The 12,577-nt window shown below is 45.1% G+C and overlaps 1 long non-coding RNA gene across 1 annotated transcript; it reads right to left on the reverse strand.

Annotated features, from left to right (window-relative positions):
- Nucleotides 1-4,860: 4,860 nt before the first annotated feature.
- LOC146276863 (uncharacterized) lies at nt 4,861-5,460 on the reverse strand. Its single transcript, XR_014762422.1, has 3 exons — nt 5,356-5,460; nt 5,176-5,261; nt 4,861-5,041 (listed from the first exon to the last, which is right to left on the reverse strand). It is a non-coding gene; the product is annotated as an uncharacterized LOC146276863 (long non-coding RNA).
- Nucleotides 5,461-12,577: the final 7,117 nt, after the last annotated feature.

The raw sequence follows: 12,577 nt of genomic DNA on the forward strand, positions 1-12,577 counted from the left end.
CACCCTCTGCCAGTACATGTTTTGCCACACCAGCGTAGTGCATAGAGCTAGATAACCGTATGTCTATTGGACGTTCATCTGAAATGTCCGAAGTCACACATCAGAGATGGTAGTCTACGCTGTGGGCCCACACACGACGACAGACAGATACTGTGACGCTACTCAACTGGTTAACCGATAATATAGGGATACCATATTTCACTTAAGGATGTATTTGACGTCTGAATTAATTTGGCTGCCCTAACATCTGCCCGGAGACAGCAGACGAAATTAGCGTCTCTGGCTGACTGCTCATTTACACTTTCTATTGATCAGTGCGCACCCCTGAAATAAAGAATATTACAATGAACAATATTGACAAGCTGTTACGTAAGCACCGGCTAATACATTCCCGAAATCCGAGTATTCCGTTTGCACAGGGTATACTAAGCCTACTGAATGCCATGGCAATCAAACAATACAATCGAGTTAAAGAACCGCAGATACACAAACCCTTTCATTCGGGTACGCCATTCCTGATTACCAGCCGGTGGTGTCCTAAGACACGGTACCACGTCATTCCTCCCCTACAGTCAATGCGAAATCGAAGGCCACGGGAGCGCCTCCGAAGCAGTACCGGGGATCGGCGGATCCACCGCTGTCGTCGACCCCTCCTCCAGCGCGACGACCCGAGCACTCGTTTCCGCCAGAGACCTCGACGTCCAGAGGGGCCAACAGGACCGGGTCTTCCTCCCTGGACCAGAGCATTCTCAGCGGGCACCGGTCGGGAAGAGAAGGAAGGAGAAAGAGCGGCCTTGCAGCACTCCACGAACGTGCAGTTCATCATGATACACTCAAGGAAAGAGACACGACCAAGACATAGTAGAGTCCAGGATGCGTTGACCCGCCAATCCTGGTAGTAGGCGATCTTTGAGCCGACGCGAGTTACGCCGGGCCTGGCTACCTGTATCGTCGCAACCGCCGTCGGGGCGGTTCTCAGAGGCTGCGAATCCAGGCGAATGCCCGAAACCTCCCGCAAACACCCCCAACAACAACAGGCCACCCCCGGATTGCAAGAGCCGGACACAGCAACACAGGCGAAAGCAACAACCGACAACGCAGGAATACAAACACATTGGCAGCAGCACTGATCATACAACGACCGGGGTGAGTGTGTGCATATCCGCGCGTCTTTTAAAGACGCCTTATCGGATGTGGCCCAATGGATATGCGCTGCTACATGGGTGTGGTAGTGGGTGGAGTAAGGAAGGTGGAGTAAGACGCCTTACGTCCCCTATAATTGGCTGACGCGCGCTGCCCGATTGCCCTGCCAGAACTAGCTGCGCTTATGTATTCTCAGCCACGAACTCCCCAAATACAAACAATTAATCAAATGCCCCACCAGAGAAGGGAACACTGGATAACTGCTACACCACAGTCATTAGAGCCGACCACGCCGTCCCTTGAGCAGCACTGGGTCACTCTGACCATGCCATGGTCCACCTGATTCCTGCATACTGGCAGAAAGCTCTGTAAATCTGGTGTGAGGACATCAAAACAATGGACCAGTAATAATACATGTTATTTTCCAAAGTGGCTTGGAGATCCGCCATGGAGGATCTGGAGGCATACTTGGACTTTACTGACCGGGATATGTTCACGACTGCTACCAATAGTGTGGATGAACTCACAGAGACTGTGACATCGTACATTAGCTTCTGTGAGGAAGGCACCAGGATGAACTTCAAAAAGGACAATCCCTGGTTCTCTGCAAAGAAAGTTGAGGATGGTGAAGGAGCAAGCGCTTAGGAGTGGGGATAGAGACAGATTCAAGGAGTCGAAGAACAGGTTTAGCAAAGTGGTGAGAGAGACTGAAACACCAATTCTCTGCTAACGACTCTGCTTCCGTCTGGAGAGGGCTCAGGCAAATTACCAACTACTGTACAAGCCCAGAGCCCCCCACACCGTTAACAACTCCCGACTGGTCAACGACCTGAACGAGTTCTACTGCAGATTTGAAAGACAATTGGACTGTCCTGAACTGCCCCTCCCCACCCAAGAGCCCCCCCCCCCCACCACAGAGACGACTCTCTCCATTCAGGAGAGAAGTCAACAGACTTTTCAAGAGGCAGAACCACCGCAAAGCAGTTGGGCCGGACTCTGTCTCTCCAGCCACCCTCAAGCACTGTGCTGACCAGCTGTCTCCAGTGTTCACCACCATCTTCAACACCTCCTTGAAGACATGCCATGTACCAGCCTGTCTCAAGTCTTCCACCATCATCCCTGTGCCCAAAAAGCCAAGGCCAACAGGACATAATGACTACAGACGTGTCGCCCTGACCTCTGTGGTAATGAAGTCTTTTGAGCACCTGGTGCTGGCTCACCTCAAATCCATCACAGACCCCCTCCTGGACCCCCTGCAGTTTGCATACAGAGCCAACAGGTCTGTGGACAACGCAGTTAACATGGCCCTCCACTTCACCCTACAGCACCTGGACTCCCCAGCATCCTACGCCAGGGTCCTGTTTGTTGACTTCAGCTCTGCCTTCAACACCATAATCCCCGCCCTGCTTTAGGACAAGCTCTCCCAGCTGAACGTGTCCGACTCCACCTGCAGGTGGATCACAGACTTGTCTGACAGGAAGTAGTGCGTTAAGCTGGGAACACAAGTCTCTGACTCCCAGTCCATCAGCACCGGATCTCCTCAGGGCTGCGTCCTTTCCCCTCTGCTCTTCTCCCTGTACACCAACAGCTGCACCTCAAGGCATCTATCCGTCAAACTCCTGAAGTTTGCAGACAACACCACCCTCATTGGGCTCATCTTTGATGGAGATGAGTCTGACTATAGGTGGGAAGCTGACAACCTGGTGACCTGGGGTCTCATTTATAAAACTGTGCGTAGGATTCTTACTAAAAGTGTACGTACGCCCAAAAGCCTAAAATGGCGTACGCACACAAATTCAGATTTATAAAACCGTGCGCACACACACCTGTACGCAATGTTCCCTTTATAAATTTACATTTACATTTACATTTATTCATTTAGCAGACGCTTTTATCCAAAGCGACTTCCAAGAGAGAGCTTTACAAAAGAGCATAGGTCACTGATCATAACAACGAGATAGTCCCAAACATTGCAAGCAGCCAAAACATGAAGCATACATTGTGAAAAAGCTAAACAAGTGCCAAAAGGGAAGACCCATAAGAGCATGTAGTTATACAAGTTACAAATAAAACAACATGAACCACAAAAGTGCAGGACTGTACCTGTAAAAGAACAATCAACAGTAAAATATTACACAGCAAGTACAAGACTTAACTTCGTTATATCTAACCTACAATAGCAACAAGTCACTCAATAAGAGTCATAGTGATCCTGGAGGAAACTAACAAGTCCAGCCAAGCATACTTAAGTGCCGTTGTACTCCCGGAACAAGTGCGTCTTGAGCCTTTTCTTGAAGGTGGGGAGACAGTCAGTGTCCCTGATGGAGGTGGGGAGCTGGTTCCACCATTGGGGCGCCAGGCAGGAGAAGAGCTTGTGTTGGGACCGGGCAGTCTTGAGCGGTGGGACCACCAGGCGGTTGTCTGAAGAAGACCGTAGGTGACGGGTGGGGGTGTAAGGTTGCAGGAGAGACTTGATGTAGATGGGTGCAGTCCCGTTCACTGCTCGGAAGGTCAGTACCAGGGTCTTGAATCTGATACGGGCGTTGATGGGTAGCCAGTGGAGGGAGATGAGGAGCGGGGTAACATGGGAGCGTCTGGGTAGATTGTAGACCAGGCGGGCCGCTGCATTCTGAATCCTCTGAAGAGGGCGGGTTGCACATGCTGGGAGACCAGCGAGCAGCGAGTTGCAGTAGTCCAACTTGGAGAGGACCAGTGCTTGGACTAGCAGCTGGGTGGAGTGCTCAGACAGGTATCTCCTGATCTTTCGGATGTTGTAGAGGGTGAATCTACAAGACCGGGAGACTGCGGCGATGTGGGCCGTGAAGGAGAGCTCGTCATCCATTGTAACCCCAAGGTTCCTGGCAGAGGGTGAGGAGGTCACCGTCGCAGATCCCAGGGTGATTGACAGGTCGTGGGAGATGGAGGGTTTAGCCGGGATGATGAGAAGTTCTGTTTTGGCGAGGTTCAGCTGGAGGTGGTGCTCGGTCATCCATAAATCACAGATTACCCATAAGTGTGCGTACGTGAATCAGCATTGTACCCCGCCCTGAACACACCCATTTTTAACCATAAATGGTCAATGCAAAGCACCTCATAAATACTAATCTACTATATTAATGACCCTAATCTCATGACCCTGGTAGCGATTGTTCTTGAATCATGGCGAACAAAAAAACAAAAAAGAGAAAGTTCTCGGACACAGAGATTGAGGTTCTTGAAGGCGAGGTTGAGGCCCGAAAACCAACATTATTTGGTGGCCACAGCAGTGGAATCACAAATTTAAAAAAACTATGAGAGTGGCAGCATATTGCGGCTGCCGTCAACGGTGCCAGTGGGACAGAGCGCACAGTGGCAGAACTTTGAAAAAAGTTGTCAGATCTGAAGGTCAAGTATACTACATCTTTGTATTCCTTCACTGACATTTATTTAATTTGTTGCGTGTGTATTTGAAGAGGTGTTAGTTAAATGTGCTCATTTGTGCAAAATAAATAATCTCATTCATTCATTTCCGGTGGAGGCAAGGAGGAAACTGTCCTCCCACCTCCAGAGTGTGGCTGCAACTGGTGGACGCCCAAGCACACCTGACCTATCGCCAATTGATGAAAAAATTGCTGCCATAATTGGCGAGGTCGGCGTGTGTGGGATTGTGTTGGAGACGGAGGGAGACACCGACGCGACCACTGAGGAACAAGGTAAACAGTTTTATTGTAGGCCTAAAGGGTGAATCCAGCTAATCAAATGTTTTTCCCCAGTCCTTCCAGAGTCTGGAGCAGTGGGTGGGCAGGAGGTTCCCATTGAGGAGAGTGAGGGGTCCCTGGCAGACCAGCGTTCGGCTCCGGTCAGCGGTGCACCTTGTGCAAATGGCAGTGGTCGGGTGCTCACTGACGCCGTCCTTCACCTGCAGCAAGACACGATCAACGCAATTAATAACGTGTCAAGCAAGCTACAGCAGATGAGGAAAGTACTTGAAGAAATTGCTCAAGTATTAAAAAATGTTGTTGCAAAATGAAACTTGATAGTTGTCTTTCTTACAAACGCCGCATGACATCCTCACGTATTCTTGCCCCATGCTGATGTGCCTCCTGTCGAGCAGGGGGCAGTGGTTCGGGGTCACAATGCTGGGGGAGGGGGGGGGAGGTCAGGAGGGAGAGGGATACCGTTCCTCAGTGCCACATTGTGCAGAACACCACACGCCCTGATTATGACACACACCTTTGCCGGGTGGTACAGCAGTCTGCCACCTGAGGCATCCAAAGCACGCCATCGGCATTTCAGGAGGCCGATGGCACGCTCCACGACCGAGCGCGCACGAGCGTGGACCTCGTTGTAGTGCAATTCCTCTGCGCTCCGCGGGTTCAAAAATGGGGTAAGGAGCCAGCGTCTGAGGGGGTAGCCACTGTCACCTACAGGTTATAATTAACACATAATTATAGTCAACATCAAGACAAATGGTTACCATTTCTAAATGCTAACTCACCAATAAGCCAGCCACCACGACCTGCGCCTGCCTGTCGTCTGTTCCCTACACTGCTATTTTACAGTATAAAGGAATCATGTGTGGAGCGAGGCCAGCATGCCACGATGTTACTGAGGACCATTTTGGAGTCACATATGACTTGCACATTAATTGAATGGACATGCTTTCTATTAACGTAAGCGTATTCGTTTACATATGGAGCCCATAAGGCAATATGAGTGCAGTCAATTGCGCCGATTACATTCGGGAAATCGGACATTGTTGCAAATTGGATTTTAATTTCGGCCTGTTCTTGCACAATGTAGGGAAATTTGATGTATAGACTAGCCATTTTAATAATACCTTATTCATCATGGGCCAGTAAATCATTACAGTCCCCAAATACTCTTTCTCTCCATATTCTGCCATTGGCGTAGTCCTCCAGCAGTGCCAACAGTGCCATCATGCAATATTACGCACGGGGGTCCCTGCAGTATTTATGTGACTACAATTCTTGTGATTGTTAGCACCTTGGTGAAGTCTCAGCATCAATTAGGCCTACTGGTATCCCTCACCCCGAGAAATAATTGGAAAAAAGCTTAATAGGTAGGCCTAAACACACGTTTCTTCATAACGGTTTTGTTATGAATTAATGTTTGGACTGATGAGGACGTAGTGTAGCGATTGCGCAGAAGCTTAACGACTGTATTTCCAGTTTTTGACATATAATGATATAGGTTATGCACAGTATTAAAGAAATATATTTATTATACAATGTGACACTGAATTTTGATTTAAAATTTGAGTTGGACTGTACAAGGTGTTTATGGAAGTAGTGAAAAAAACGTGTGTGAGAAAAACAAAATATATAAATATTACGGGTAATCGTTCTTCCCGCATTTACTTTCTGCAGTCTGACTACAAATGTGCGTAGGCCTACGGGAGGGTCGGAGTTTGCCGTGGAGGACTGCACATTCTCCCGTCAAGTAAGTTTTTTATAAATCACAACCTTTGCGTGGAAAGTGGCATACGCACATTTTCAGCCCCGTTTTGTGCGTACGCAAGCTTTATAAATGAGACCCCAGGTGTAGCCAGAACAACTTAAAGCTAAATGCTCTTAAGACAGTGGAGATGGTTGTGGACTTCTGGAAATAATTCAGCCCCACTCACCCCCATCACCCTGAGGCGAGCGAGGAAGATTGTGGCCGACTCCTCCTACCCTGGACACTCTATTTCAGCCACTCCCCTCCGGCAGAAGGCTGCGGTCCATCAGGACCAATACCACACGCCACAAAAACAGTTCTCTCAGTTCTTCCCATCCGCTGTGGGCCTCTTCAACAAGACTAAGGGTTCACACTGACTTTAAGTCATTTAAGACATTAATGTCTTAAACACATTGCATTTTGCACTGCATTACACAATTGTATCTTTTGTACCATTTGTATTTTTTGTAATATTTGTATTTTTCTATTGTAAATTACAGTAACTTTTAATTTAATTTTATATTTTATTCTATATTTTATTTAATAATAGAATGCCGAGGTGTTTATTAGTGGCCCTCTTCCACCAGTCGGAAGAGGAGATGAAAGATTCAGCAGGCTGATTCAACTGAACAGATGGCTGTCAATTGCATGTATTGACCCTTCAGTACATTTTATCAAAAACTTTTACCTTGTCTGGGAGCGCAGACATCTTGGCAAATGGAGTTTGCCTGAACAAGTAGTTAAGGTCTTTGTCTTGGTGTCCTTTTTGCAAGGGTAAAACTATTTACCTATAACCTATTTGTCTTCCTGCATCACCAGTCTGTTACCACTGCTAAGGACAGGAGACAAGAGGAGTCTAAACAAGAGATAACCACACAGCATAGCCACAAAGACGTCACGGGAAGGATGCCCCCACCTAAGGAGAAGCAAGAGGAAGAGTCTCAAACCTCATCATCAAGGATTGATCACCCCCTCGGAGAGGAGGAGTTTTTACTTCCCTCACCAGCACCTGCTTCAACCCACCATACTCCATCCAGGTCCCCCTCATCTCTATTTTCCTCTAATCTCTCATTCCCCCACCTGCAGTTCACTGACCACATGAAAGAGCTGGTCACTGCTGGAACCAAATTCACTCCCCGCCAAACTCCTACTTTCACTCCTGAAATCCTTCCTCGACGTCAACCTCCAGCTCAACCTCTGCCACTGGCTGTAAGTCCTCAGCCAGTTGCCCCCACCCCGCCTCCATGACGGCTCCACAACCATTCTCTCAATTGATATATTTGGGGTCAAGACTACAAGGCTAATGATACCACTGATTCTCACCAGGAAAGGTCAGGGCACTGTATGAAGCTAGCCTGCTCAATTCCTGTCCTGATTTATAGAAAAGGAAATATGGCAAATTTATCAAATTTTGCGTTCATTCCTTGTCAGCCTGTCCAAATAAATTGGGCAAATATAGTTTTAAACACATTAAACTTAGCTTTATTAAATGTCAGGTCTTGGTCAGGGATTTATTTTTTAATCAATGATTTTATTGTTAGGCACAAACTAGATTTTTTGTTTTTAACTGAAACTTGGTTAAACCAAGATAACAGTGCAGCTGCTCTTATACCCCTTTTCCATCAACGCATTTTGGGTGCTGGTTCGGAGCCAGTGCTTCATCTCGAACCAATTATTTGAACAGCCTAAGAACGGGCTCTAAACCAAGTGGTTTTTAAGTAGCACCAAAACATTTCCGGTCTAAAGTAAGAACTGCTTGCGTCAGGGGTGGGGTTACAGTGACCAACAAGACGAAGACGAGTCCTTTGACCGCCATCGCTGTAATTTTTACAATTAATATTTCAATTAAACGGTACATGTAAATAAGCATCTGATTTAAAATGTGACGAGAAATGGACAGTGTAGTTGCTGAAAATGTCCTTATTTTATTGATGAAACGGCTCATTTGTAAATTTGTTCCGACATTTCGATAACCTAGCTAGCATTGCAGTGCAGACACTACATTTTATCTTATTATTGCATTTTCATATTCCTATCAAGTGAGTGAAATGACAAACAAAAAGCTTGTTTTGAACTTTAATAAGTATGAGTCTATATTTAACACAAATGTAATACGCAACCACAAATTTTGACGACAATGTAAAATTAGAAAATATTGTGAATATTGAATATTAATTATTATATATGTTTTGCTGCTCCTTGTGTTGCTTGTGTTTTAAGATCACCATCTGGCTCCTCTGTGTTCTCACACACACAAACACACACACAGATACCGTTTGTGCACATGCTCACAAAGAGCAAGTTGCAAGTACCATGTTATGGCAACTGCTTAAATTTGCACCACAGATTTTGTTCTTTGTAACAATAGCTGTTCTATCTAAATTGTTTTTGTTGTTTTCTAATGGGGGCAAAATAAAATATTTTTCGCTCCTTGCGAGCGGCTGGGTGTAGAGCTGAGATTAGCATCTAAAAAATGGGAGGATTTGGCCAAAAGGAGTAGATTTCAGTTAATCCACCAATCAGAGGCTTTAAGCCGCCCCTGACTTTTGATAGGTGATGACAGATTGATTTTGCTGCAGCAAGTTACACCATGGATAAATTACAATATAAATAAATAAATAACCCAAATACATTAAACGTTCATATATTTGATGCCCAACTTAATTTGTAATTTATTATATTTTATGTCATTTATATACAGTTGAAACCAGAAGTTTACATACACTGCAAAAAGACAAAACACTTTTTTTCCTCACTGTTTGTAGTTAAATCAGACTAAACCTCTACTCTTTCAGGTGCGTTAGGAGTACAAAAATTATTTAACTTTTGCTAAATGTCACAGTAATGAGAAAGATGTTTTAGAGAATTCTTCATGACTTTCTTCAAGGTCAAAAGTTTACATACAGTTCCTTAGTATTTAGTAGCATTGCTTTTGAACTGCATGACTTGGGTCAAACATTTTGGGTATCCTTCCACAAGCTTCTTACAGTACTCTGCTGGAATTCTGGCCCATTCCTCCTGACAGAACTGGTGTAACTGAGTTTTGTCTCAGGTTTGTTGGCTGCCTCGCTCGCACACGCCTTTTCAGATCTGCCCATAATTTCCAGGGGCTTTCCACTCCAAGACATTGACTTTGTTGTCCTCAAACCACTTATTTTGGCAGTATGCTTAGGGTCATTGTCCATTTGGAAGACCCATTTGCGCCCAAGTTTTAGCTTCCTGTTTGATGTCCTGTGATGTTGCCTTAATATTTCCAGGTAATGTTCTTTTTTCATGATGCCGTCTATTTTATGAAGAGCTCCAATTCCTGCTGCAGCAAAACAGCCCCACAACATGATGCTGCCACCTCCATGCTCCACAGTTGAGATGGTGTTTTCAGGTCTAGAAGCTTCCCCCTTTTTCTTCCAAATGTAATGGTGGTCATTATGGCCAAACAGCTCCACTTAAGTTTCATCAGACCACATGACATGTCTCCAGAAGTTAAGGTCTTTGTCTTGGTGTCCTTTTGCAAACTGTAATTTGTCTTTTTTATGTTTCTTTACGAGTAATGGCTTCCTTCTTGCTGAGTAGCCTTTCAGCCCATGTCAGTGCAGGACTCGTTTTCCTGCAGATGACACTTTCTTACCAGCTTCAGCCATCATCTTCACAAGGTCTTTAGCTTTTGTTCTGGGGTTGATTTGCACATGTCAGACCAAAACAGGTTCATCTCTGGGACACAGAGCCCGTCTCCTTCCTGAGCAGTGTGATGGCTGGACATTCTCATGTTTATACTTGCGTATAATTGTTTGCACAGATGAACATGGCACCTTCAAGCATCTGGAAATTGCACCCAGGGATGAACCAGACTTGTGGAGCTCCACGATTCTCTCCCTGATTTCTTGGCTGATGTCTTTTGACTTTCCCATAATTTCAAATAAGGAAGCAGAGTGTTTGAGGTGTGGCCTTAAAATACATCCCCAGGTGCACCTTTAATTAACTCACATGTTGTCAGTTAACCTATCAGGAGCTTCAAAAGCCATGACATCGTCATCTGGAGCCTGTACAACGACTCAAGATCAACATGCTCTGGATTACTTTCAGTTACCCGGCTACGCGAAGCCTAACAATCGTAATCACGATAAGCAGTACTACGACGGCGGTTATCAATTCTCTAACTCAACCCAGATCTTTCCAATCTAGATATGCGTGCATTCACATAAAGGGGCGGTGTTTGCACCGTATGTCCAATCACAAACATGGACGAAACAAGAGCCGCATATTTCAATCAGGAGGAGCAGACAATAATCTTACAAACTTTGTCTACTCCTCCTGCGTGAAATATTGTAATACAAGCATATCAGGAATACAGACATATAATATAGGCAAAATTCAACAAATCTGGCAGAAAATAGCAGACGCTGTAAATGCGTAAGCTACATGACTTATTGAAGATGTGATCATAATAACACGTGTGCATTCCACAATGTTAAACTTTTGTTGCTGTATGATTTTAGTTGCAACCCTGCAGTGGCAACCCTGCAGTGGCAAACGATTGTGGGAGCAAATAAAAAATAAAACCATAATTCTAAACGGTAAGCCAATACTTGTACATAGCCTATTTTGAGGCCAACAAGTACAAGGCTGAATTGCCTGAACTAGTCTCTTTGGGATATTTTATACCAACAAAAGGCCTATAGAACAATGAAATTGCTTGAAGCCAACAGGAGGAGAAAATAGGCAACTGGGGGGGGGCTCCTCCACAGGACTTCACTCCTGCCGAGGAGCTGGCCCCCTCCAGCTATCAGGGTCACCCCATGATGGTAGGAGTGGAAGGCGGCATTTCTTCAGACCCTGGTGGCAGCAGCTTGGAAGCCCAGGCATATGTAGAGAGTCAGATGGCTGAGCGGTTAGGGAACTGGGCTATGAATCTGAAGGTTGCTAGATCGATTCCCGGCTGTGCCAAATGAAGTTGTGTCCTTGGGCAAGGTACTTCACCCTACTTGCCTCGGGGGGAAATGTCCCTGTACTTACTGTAAGTCGCTCTGGATAAGAGCGTCTGCTAAATGTAAATGTATGTTTCAAGTAATGTGACCATGTTCATTCAACAATAATTTATGAAAATTGTAGGAGTGAAATATATTACTGTTCTCTGCCTGCTCCTTTTGGGGGTGCACTTTTGAGTTGTACTTACCACTTGCAACACAGATTGTGAGAGTGTGTGAATGTGTGGCTGTGATTGAAGTGTCTGTGATGACTTACTAATGGTGGTGGTCTCAACATAAGACACAAGTCCTTAAAGTACTCATTTTAAATATGACTCAATTGATTAAATTGCTATGGTGTTAAACTCAGCAGGAAGAGGAACGTCTTTCTCCCCCTGAGCCTAGGGCCTCCACTTCAAAGCCAAGACAAAAACACAAGGTATAAGCAATGAACGTTGTAGTATACAAAGTGAGGGGCCCTGTATTAAAAAAAAACATTGAGCTCAATTATAAGAGGCTTTTAATAAAAAAACAAGGCTGGAGACAGAAAAACTGGAATATGAGAAGAGATAGTAATGGACTCAATGAATGACACTAAACTTAGTTACACTGACATCTTTTTCTGTGTTCCTAGGGAAGGGAGAACACATGAGGATGTATTTGTTAAACTTTGTTCTACGTTTTGATCTTTTTAATACCTTTTTGTGGCTTTCTTGTTGTGCCTTTTGAATCTTTTTGGGGGGGTTTCACCATTTATCTCTTTCAATGTCCTATTTATTATTTTTGAAAAATGCTATAAAAGTGAATGAAACATCAAAATTCAATGAAAGTAGTGAAATTATCATTTATGTATCACTTGTGAAGAGCTTTGTACAGATACCCATTGCTCTTTTTGGTTTGAAAGGTTTTGGTTGAAAAAAAAAAATTCTGATATGGAAATGTTTAGAAAATGGCTCAAAGCAACCCAAGGACAACAGAATGGGTTAAGGGGAGACACACCCCAGTGAATACGGATAATATATCAACATGAAACC

Source organism: Hypomesus nipponensis, chromosome 7 (assembly GCF_054491055.1).
Source record: "Hypomesus nipponensis isolate SF chromosome 7, ASM5449105v1, whole genome shotgun sequence".
NCBI lineage: Eukaryota > Metazoa > Chordata > Actinopteri > Osmeriformes > Osmeridae > Hypomesus > Hypomesus nipponensis.